Genomic DNA, 9503 nt, shown 5'->3' on the forward strand with positions numbered 1-9503 from the left:
AAAACAATAAAAAAGTTGATTAATTTGATATCCATATATGGTACAAAAGCAATTTTTTGTCCGTTTGCATGCATTATAAAATACTTTTAAGTTCCATTTTTAAGGTTAAATGATAGGAACCTACTTAATTTTGGTTTGCACGAGTTCCAAGTATAACAATCTATCAATATCTAAAAGAAATGTCATTTTAAATAGAAAGATATTCATAATTTAATAGAAAAACTACTTTTTTGGCCATTTTCCATTGTGGTACATTGTTGCCATATGGCAATGTTTTCCTAAATACCCCTAAAAATTTTCTACAAATTTCACAAAATTATGATTGAAGTCTTTATTTTACCATACGCATGTCATGCTGTTATAAAAGGAAGGTTTATTTTATTTTATTTCAGTATACTTAGATAATAAAGGTAGCTGATTTCTGCATCTTGCAAAGAAAAAAAGAATGCTTGCTATTTTCCTGCAATGAAGAACTTGCTTTACTAACATAGAATAAGAGAACTGCTGTTTTCAACCAGATGATTTTGTTTTTACTAAGGGACTACTGAAAGAGGAGGTTGAAAAGTGAATATTAGAAAAAGAGCTTACTGCTCAGACACAATTTGGTCAGAATTTACATATTGAAAATTTCAGATGACTTCTGGAACAGTGCCTTGACAAAAGTACGCAATGAACTGGAGTCTGTCTTGAAATGGCAAAGCAGCAAACACAACTGCAGAGAGAAGAAGAGGGAGGGGCTGATGGACGTTATACCCTCCTGAAAGAGAAGAACACTCTTCAGCATGGAGAAAGAATGAAATTAAAGCAGGAAAAGGTGAATCTTTCACTTGAGACTTTTCCTGAGGGTGAAGAGAACATCGTGAACTGCAGAACTCTGGCAGAAAGCAACCAAAAGCCAGACTGAGAAGAAGCAGAGAAACAACGGAGACCGTACACCACAACATCAGGTCCTTAAGTGCCATCACAGACTGACGACCAAGTACAACAGCCCAGGCTGATGATGTAACCAGAAGGACTTCAATCCCTTCTGTACACAGGTACCAGTCCAGCCTTATGTCTCAAAGAAAAAAATAATTTTGACAGACAGAAGTGAGTACTTGACTCACCAAACAGATAAACATGGAGCTGGATTTGGCATATTAAGGCCTATTTCATTAACCAACTGGGGAAAAAGCACAACTGAATACTTGACAACAATGCTGTGCTCTCTGGGAAAAAAGAAAAAGGGGTATCTAAATGCACAATAGGAAAAAATAAATATGGTTGAGAAAATAGAAATATTGGTCACTCCTTTTTGTTTAAAGGTAATTTTCTAATAAAATAATAATAAAAAATTATTCCAAAGATCAAAAATCACGAAATCACATATACTGTCATCACTGGGGATAACAAGATAAAAATGTTGATGGCCATGGATCCTAGACTATGCAAAGATCTCCAATCCTCTTCTCAGAGTTGCTCATGAGCAATAACAAAAAAGTATTTGAATAAACTGTAAATTAGACGAACAAGAGACATTTGAGAAATTATAATTGGCTCTCTCAAATGCCCAATGCCTAGGCTTAATATTCTAAACAAATTAATCTATTAGATTTAAAAAAGGAAAGGAAAGATAGAAAAAGAGGTTTATACAGCGGTGTTACACTAAACTTTATGGTGACTGATGTTGCCCAGTTGCGTGACATCTAGAAACTATGTGGAATGATACCAGGTCTACACTAAGTCTTAACATAAAAGGTTCATGTTATCCTACACAAAATGTGCCATTGCACAGCTAAAATAATTTAGTTCACAATCAGCTGACATGTTTAGAAAAAAATATGTTTTTGGCAAAAAGGGGGTGTGAAAAGGTGTGAAAAAGTATGAATGATGGTGTTGTATGGCATGAAAGGAAGTGTCTGACGAGACACTGAGGCAATTCAATCAATTTGCCAAAATAGCTGTATACAAATATGAATGTGGGCCCACAGGGCAAATTTATGCCCAGTAAAATAATGACCATGGATTAATTTGGTTAAGTTTCCTGGTCAGTACCTAGGTCATTGTTGTGGCAGAAAGAAAAACAGTGGCACACATGCGCAGCGTATAACATGGGAAGGCAGAGCAAAGCAAGCTTGCTCTGTCCACCCCACATCTAACTTTCTTTTCAGCATAACATTATGGAGCTGATTCTGTGTTAAAATAATAAAATAATGTCTTTCTGACTGTTAAAATAAATAAAGTGGGTTGAGTGTTTTCCAGGTCAAAAGGCTTATGGTACTTAGCAAGATAGGAAATTATCCAGTCATATAGTGGAACTCAGTTTACAAAAAAAAGAGATAACTGAATAAGCAAACTGTTGGGAATAAAATTGAAATGAATTGAAAAATAGAAAGGATGCTAAAAACTGAGTAAAACCAAATTCTTTATTATATTATAGAAAATGGGCATTCACTCTTTTCTCATTGTAAGGACAGCACTGGAATTGTGAAAGCTCAAAAAGGGGCCAAGACAGCCCTCAACCCACATTACATTTCCACAGGTCACACCAAGAAGGACAACTAGAAGGTGAGCAAATTAGCATGCTTGATATCACTAAGAAAAACTCATAAGTTTTTCCATTTACACACTCAAAAAAATTACTCTTTAAACTTACTTAAGTCAATTATGGACAGTGGTTCCACACAACCAAATTGTGTTTTGATAACATTATTGATTTTTTTTGAATCTATACAAACTCCTTGTGTTGTGACAACACAACTGAATGAGGTAGAATCTATGTGAAATAGTAATGTCCAACCAAATCAATTTATTCACTTTGCTTCAACTTAAACTGGTTAAGTTAACTCAGCATGTTCTGGTTTATTACAATCCAGTCAAATTTGTTTCACTCTATCAACATAAGGAGGTTTCTTTCAAATCACTCATTTCAATTATGGACAGTTGTTCCACACAATTAGTTCTAGTTACTTTAACACAATATTTTCTATTTAAAGTTACTCACTTCAACAAAGCATTTTTTGTGTGATTTGTCTTGTAATGAGACAAAAGACAAGATGTCACAAATGATCAAAGTGTATTTGTTAAACAAGCAATAAATAATTACACACAGTAAAATACAGTTTAACCCCTTAAGTGTCACCCCCCCTTTTTGGGGGTAGAGCTGAAAAGGGCATGTCCAGATTTAAATTAATGTAATTCTGGAACGGTTTGGAATATGAACCTAATTTTGGGCTCGTTTTTAAAAACACACTTGGAAGTTTCTTGTACATGTGAAAGAAGTTGAATAAAATGTAAAATAAAAAAGTTATAGGTGTTTAAGTTTGTTGTAATAAAAAATAATAATTTAATATTTATTTATATTTTATAAAAAAAAAAAAAAAAAAGTATGTGTTGAATTTAATTTCATGTCAAATGAAAAGCCTAAAATCTAAAGAAGTTGTGTTCCAAATTTGACATTGATATCACAAAAAATGAGGTTTCTGTGTTATTTTTAGTTGCTATACCAACAATGTCCACTAGGTACTAGTCATGCTCCTTGTATGAATTGTAATGGACGACTGATTTGATTTTTTTTTATTAAAACAGCAATAAAACATTCTAGATAGGTTGTAAATGATTTTTTAATCAAACATAGCTACTAGAGTGTTGTTACAGAAACTTCATACATGATCATGATCATATTATCACATCATATTATGATCATACATGAAATTGACATTCATTTAATTTTTTACTGAATACTTGCAACATCAATCATAGATATACAAATATACATATTCAATTTATTCTCAATTTTTTTTATAAAAACTAGAAAAGATGTTTTGTCTGAATTATTGGCAGCCAAAAAAATATAAGAAATATACACTTTCGTGATTGTATATGTATGTATCAACTTTTTGTAACAAAAGGCAACTACTTTTTTGTTTTTTGCTAAATTTTCTTGTAACAAATGTATGAATTACTGTCACTACATAATTTTAAATATAAAACAGTGGTCAAATATAAAAAATACAACCTCTAAGGTCTCCAATGATATATAGTTTGTCAAGATTAGTTTAGGTTTAGTATAGAATATTACGGTTTTAAATATGCAATGGCTTTGGGCCCACCGGTGGGCCAGTGACACTTAAGGAGTTAAACCACATTACAAAATACACAAAATAGCAGAAATATCAAACTACTCATTTTCTAATTGGCATTCATGGGTAACCAATCAAACCTTATTCCAGGAACAGTAACTGGCTCCAGAAATAACTTCTTCAGTATTCCAAATGTGTACCTGAATTCAGGAGGATTGCTCAAGTTCAGTACATATATCAGTCCCAGAAACATGGTTTTATAGGTCCTGAAGAACTGTATCCTTTAAAACTCCAACTTCTGCTGGACTGTCTTCAATGATGCAGCTTCAAATAGATTCCCACGAGTCTTCTGGATCACCTCCTGACTGCTGGCAACGTCTGTATCCTAGAAGTATTTAAAAGGATGGAGAACTCAAATTCTTGTGTATTAACTTTAACAAATCATTTATTAACCTTGAAAAAAAAAAAAAAAAAAAAAAAAAACTCACCATATACTCCATACTGCTACGGTCTTCATTTGGATACTTCAATTTCATTAGTCTGAAGATGAAAACAACAAAAGTTAGCCTATGCAAACTCCTTGTGTTGTGACAACACAATTGAATGAGGGAGAATCTATGTGAAATAGTAATGTCCAACCAACTCAATTTATTCACTTTGCTTCAACTTAAACTGGTTAAGTTAACTCAACATGTTTTGATTTATTACAATCTAGCCAAATTTGTTTCACTTTATCAACATAAGGAGGTTTGTTTCAAATTACTCATTTCAATTATGGACAGTGGTTCCACACAATTAGTTCTAGTTACTTTAACTAAATATTTTCTATTTAAAGTTACTCACTTCAACAAAGCATTTTTTTTTTTTTTAATTTACATGAAAAAAAAGTCAGTCATTCATCTTCTTATGGGAAATACAGGCAAGCAGTCAAGATGGGATTCTAACAGACATTACAGTGGAAAATTGTACACACATCTGGAGCCTGTACAGTAAGCTACTGAACTGGAATGTTCCCAAACCCAGAAACATAGTGGACATCAGTAAAACAGTCCATGTGACATCAGTGGTTCAACCATAACTTTACAAAGCTACTTTTTTGTGCAAACAAAATCAAAACAGCGACTTTATTCAACAATTCTTCTCCAAATTGCATCTTCCACCATTATCAACGGCACGAAAATAAATCATGCGCATGGTGCTGCTGCCCTAGAACACGCATGCGCTGAGCCTTGATTACACGCAGAGGAAAGCAATGTTCATGCCTCTTGTTACTGTCCATAATGGTGGCATATGTGATTTGTAGAAGAATTGTTAAATAAAATCGCTATTTTTGTTTTCATTGTACAAAAAATTTCTTGTAGCTTTGTAAAAGTGTGGTTGAAGCATTGATGTCACATGAACTGTTTTACTAATGTCCTTACTATGACTCTGGGAACATTTCAGTTGCATTGCAGCCTTTATGGTGGTTCAGAAATCTCTCGCATTTTCATAAAAATATTAGGGATGCATCGGTTGACCCGCCATCAATCGGAAACCGGACGTTTTTTGCTTAAAATACGCGATTGGTAATCGGCCGGTCTTTGGCCTTTTTTTCGGCCGATTTTTCCGGAAGTGCAACGCGTGCTCAGACTACATCTACATGAGGGTGAGTAATTAATGACATGTTTATTTTTGGGTGACCTAGCCATTTAAACACACCTGAACCAGCTAATCAAGGTTCTTGGGAATTTTAAAACAATAAAGTATTACTAGAAGTTCCAGACAGGTGTGTTAGAGCTAAACTCCACAGAACACTGGCTTTCCTAGATCAGAACTGGACACCCCTGCCTTGCATCAAAATGAATGGTTTTTGGGAGGCAAATGCATTCATAATCTGTCAGTTTATAGTAGTACCACATATTTTTTATTTATTGTATTAATAAACCCAATCTTATTCTATCTGTCTTTTGTCAATTTCCAGTGGCCAGTGAGAGAATAATGTTTTAATACAAGGTTGTGTTGAGTGCAGCTGTTCTTACCTGTGTAGTGGGCACCAAGAGGGTTTCAGTATTTGTCCAAGGTCTCTTCTTCAGTATGCAAACATCTTCATGAGTTTTGTAGTGCGGATCCATTTTGGCAAAGATCGTTGATTCTGATGGGCCTAAGGTAATTCTGGATGTCTCAAATTCGGCTCAAATCTGTAAACACATGAAGTGCAATAAAAAAAAAAAAAGTTTAACAGCAAAAACCAATTCAATTATCAAAATATTAAGTGATTTATTTGTGTGAGTGATGAATAGTGTCATGTTTACCATTCCAAAAGGTTGAACCTGATTACATATCTGGAGCATTTGTACAATGTGAACAGCTCAGAGTATTGTCCGGTTTAAAGTCATTGTATGACCACACCGCCTCATAAACAAAGCTTCAAATACTCCCACTGTGCTGAGCCAGGGCTCTCCAAACTCGGTCATCATCTCATGGTTAGACATTTATTGATTATTTAGCTTTTGCAATTAGTTAAAATATACATATTCTAACAAATAAAGGTAATTACTTCCACTTTTGAAAGTCATTATGTATTACTAGTATACAATTAATTTATACAAATAAATATATTTTGCACACAAAATGAGATAAGAGAGAAACTCCTATTCGCCATTTGATTAGTTATATGAGGAAGTAGCTGAATGACGAATCATTCTGTCTCTTAACATCTCTTATTGTAAGCCATATGTATAATAAAAGTAAAGGTAAGTGATAGGACTATTTATTTTTGGATAAACATTTTACTAATAAATACAATCTCTCTTAAAATACCTTATTGGGTTATGATATTTAAAACAGTTTGGTTTGATCTAGCGCAGAACTAAAACTTTAATGAAATATTTCCCCCAATTATAAAATAATTTTATGATTAGCTAGCTCCACACCGGAGAGCTGCTTTATAACAGGAAATCAAGTTATAATTCTAGCGACACTGACTCTGTATTTTCATGTTTAATATTGAAAAGCTATCTATTGCATAAGGACTGTTATATAAATAAACGTGACTGGACTTTTCTTTACTGGAGTGCCTGGACTCTGGAGAACCTCATAGTTCGTGCAAACATCCACATCGCTGTAATCAAATATGTTCTTAAGAGCTGCTTTTACATCGCGGTCAGTTTTTGTTGAGTTCATGCAGTTATTGAGAGGAAGGCGTGCAGTATATATTTACATATTCATCCAAGGTTCTGACAAGGGGCAAGGAACTCGACCGGAAGTTGAAGTCGGGTAGGGGCTGCCATCTTTTAGCAGAACTTCACTTGCGTTAGCATTCCCATTGACTCCCATTCATTTTGGCGTCACTTTGACAGCGAATAACTTTACATCTGAAGCATTTAAAGACTCCGTTTGTCCATTATTTATTTCTAAAGATACACGACAATGTATAAAGGGCTCCATTACCTTCTATGTTACATTATGGCCCCGTATAAACAGTTTTTGTAAAAAATAGGCTAACGATTGCGTCATAACCACTCGGCTCTCTGCCGCATTACCGTACAGACAGGTGGAGAAGCTCGCAGGCAATTAACTTAATATGGCGTACTGGCGTTACATTTTAAAATACTATACAAAATAATTAATCAGAATACTTACTCTTGCTCACTCACGACAAAGAACTCCCTGCTCAAGCTTGCTGTCTCTGCAAGATTAACGATGGCAGTTTGCACGCACAGCCACTTAGAAGATTTACATCTGGCAGACAGGTTGCTGACGTCGTCAAGCTTCGTTTGAGTCTGCGCGTCAGAAACGGAACTGCTAAAAAACGCTAAAACTGGGCTTCATTTGTCTCAATTGAGTTCCAATGGGGTCGCTGTGTCCATTTCTTTTACTGTCTATGGGTTCTGATCGGCTCGGTTTCCTCAAACTGAAGTGCTATCTTCTTCTTTTGAATTGAATCAGGAGAGTGTATTACAATCTTGCGCTATAGCGCCACACTGGTCAAACTGCATTATTGGAGACTTTCACATTAGGCATACGAGATCAAAGCACTAACGTTACTCAAAACATTTGCTGGCTTTTTTTTTTTTTAATCGTCGATGTTGTCGATAATGTCGAGTAATTGTTTCAGCCCCAGTGTAACGTTATATATATAACGTTACTCAAGTCAATACAGAGAGTCGTGCGCTTTCACATCTCCCAACCGCTCAAAATCATCTATTAACGGTGCAGTAAACCGATTACACAATACAAGACTGCAAAACAAAAGCACCCCAAAACAGGAACTCTAAGAGAAATTAAAGACTTTGACTTAACACAAGAAAAACTTTATATTTTCTTACCTGACTGGTACCTCTTGCTCTCCTTCGCGCCGTCATCAAATGCGTTGGGAATCGTCACTTCCGGGTTTTTTTGAATTACGAAATTAAACACTTTACGTTAGTTTAACGATTGATAATTAAGTAAAATTGAAAATGAAACAGTTTAAGTTGATTAAGCACAATACAATTGTGTTTTGGCGGAAAACTAAATATATTTGTGTCTTTTTAACAAAACATATCTGTGTAAAACGAACAGTGCCAGTGCCAGTGTTTTTTGAGTGCAGGTGACAGCAGTTCTAGTAAGGCCAAGGAATGCTTTGCTCCATCAAAGACAACCAGTGAGGGTGCAGTTATGATCTCAAGGGAGAGCCTTGCATTAATCAGCAAAATGGTTACAGAGTGACACCTGAACATCTCTAACCTTAAAATACCCCAACCAGCTTCAACAACTCCACACAGCATGAAGTAAGGGATGAGGGGCGTGCTAGTAACGACCCACCCTTGCCAACGAGGGAGAGACCATTGCAACGACTCGCAAAGAGTCTCCCTGGTGAAGATGGAATGAGAGAGTGATGGGACTGATACTGAGATCAAAATACTTGGGAGCAGATGTGGGCCAAGAAATAGAAAAGAAAAAGTGGAAAGATAATGTCAAGGAGTGGCAGATCAATAATTTGAAGGTTATTAGAAGGGAAATATGGATGTAGGAAGAGAAAATGGAGCAATTTGATGCAACAAATAGAATGAAAAAAACAAAATAGAAAAGCTATAGATTATTTGTAAACTGAAGAAGGAAAAGTATGTGCTATGTTTGGGGGACAATGCTGTATTTATATACCAAATAATACTGCTCCAGAAGGAGCATTTAGAAGTAATGATTAAATTGAAAAGGCTAAGAATGGTAGATAAAACAAATGTTGGAAAAGATCCAAAGTTAGGAGCTTGGGGAGCATAATTAATAACTAAATTGGGAATGTTTTTAGGAATTGCATTACTGACAGGAGGATTAATATTTTACTGTGTACTTCCTATATTGAGGTCACTAGTCAAAGCCACAGCTAAGTAAATTAAATGAGAGTAACCAAATGGCCTCTACAGTGCACAAAACATATGGTCTGAAGATCAAGTATGCTATTTTTGTGATGTTAAATTCTTT

The sequence above is a fragment of the Carassius gibelio genome, chromosome A12 (assembly GCF_023724105.1).
Source record: "Carassius gibelio isolate Cgi1373 ecotype wild population from Czech Republic chromosome A12, carGib1.2-hapl.c, whole genome shotgun sequence".
Lineage (NCBI taxonomy): Eukaryota > Metazoa > Chordata > Actinopteri > Cypriniformes > Cyprinidae > Carassius > Carassius gibelio.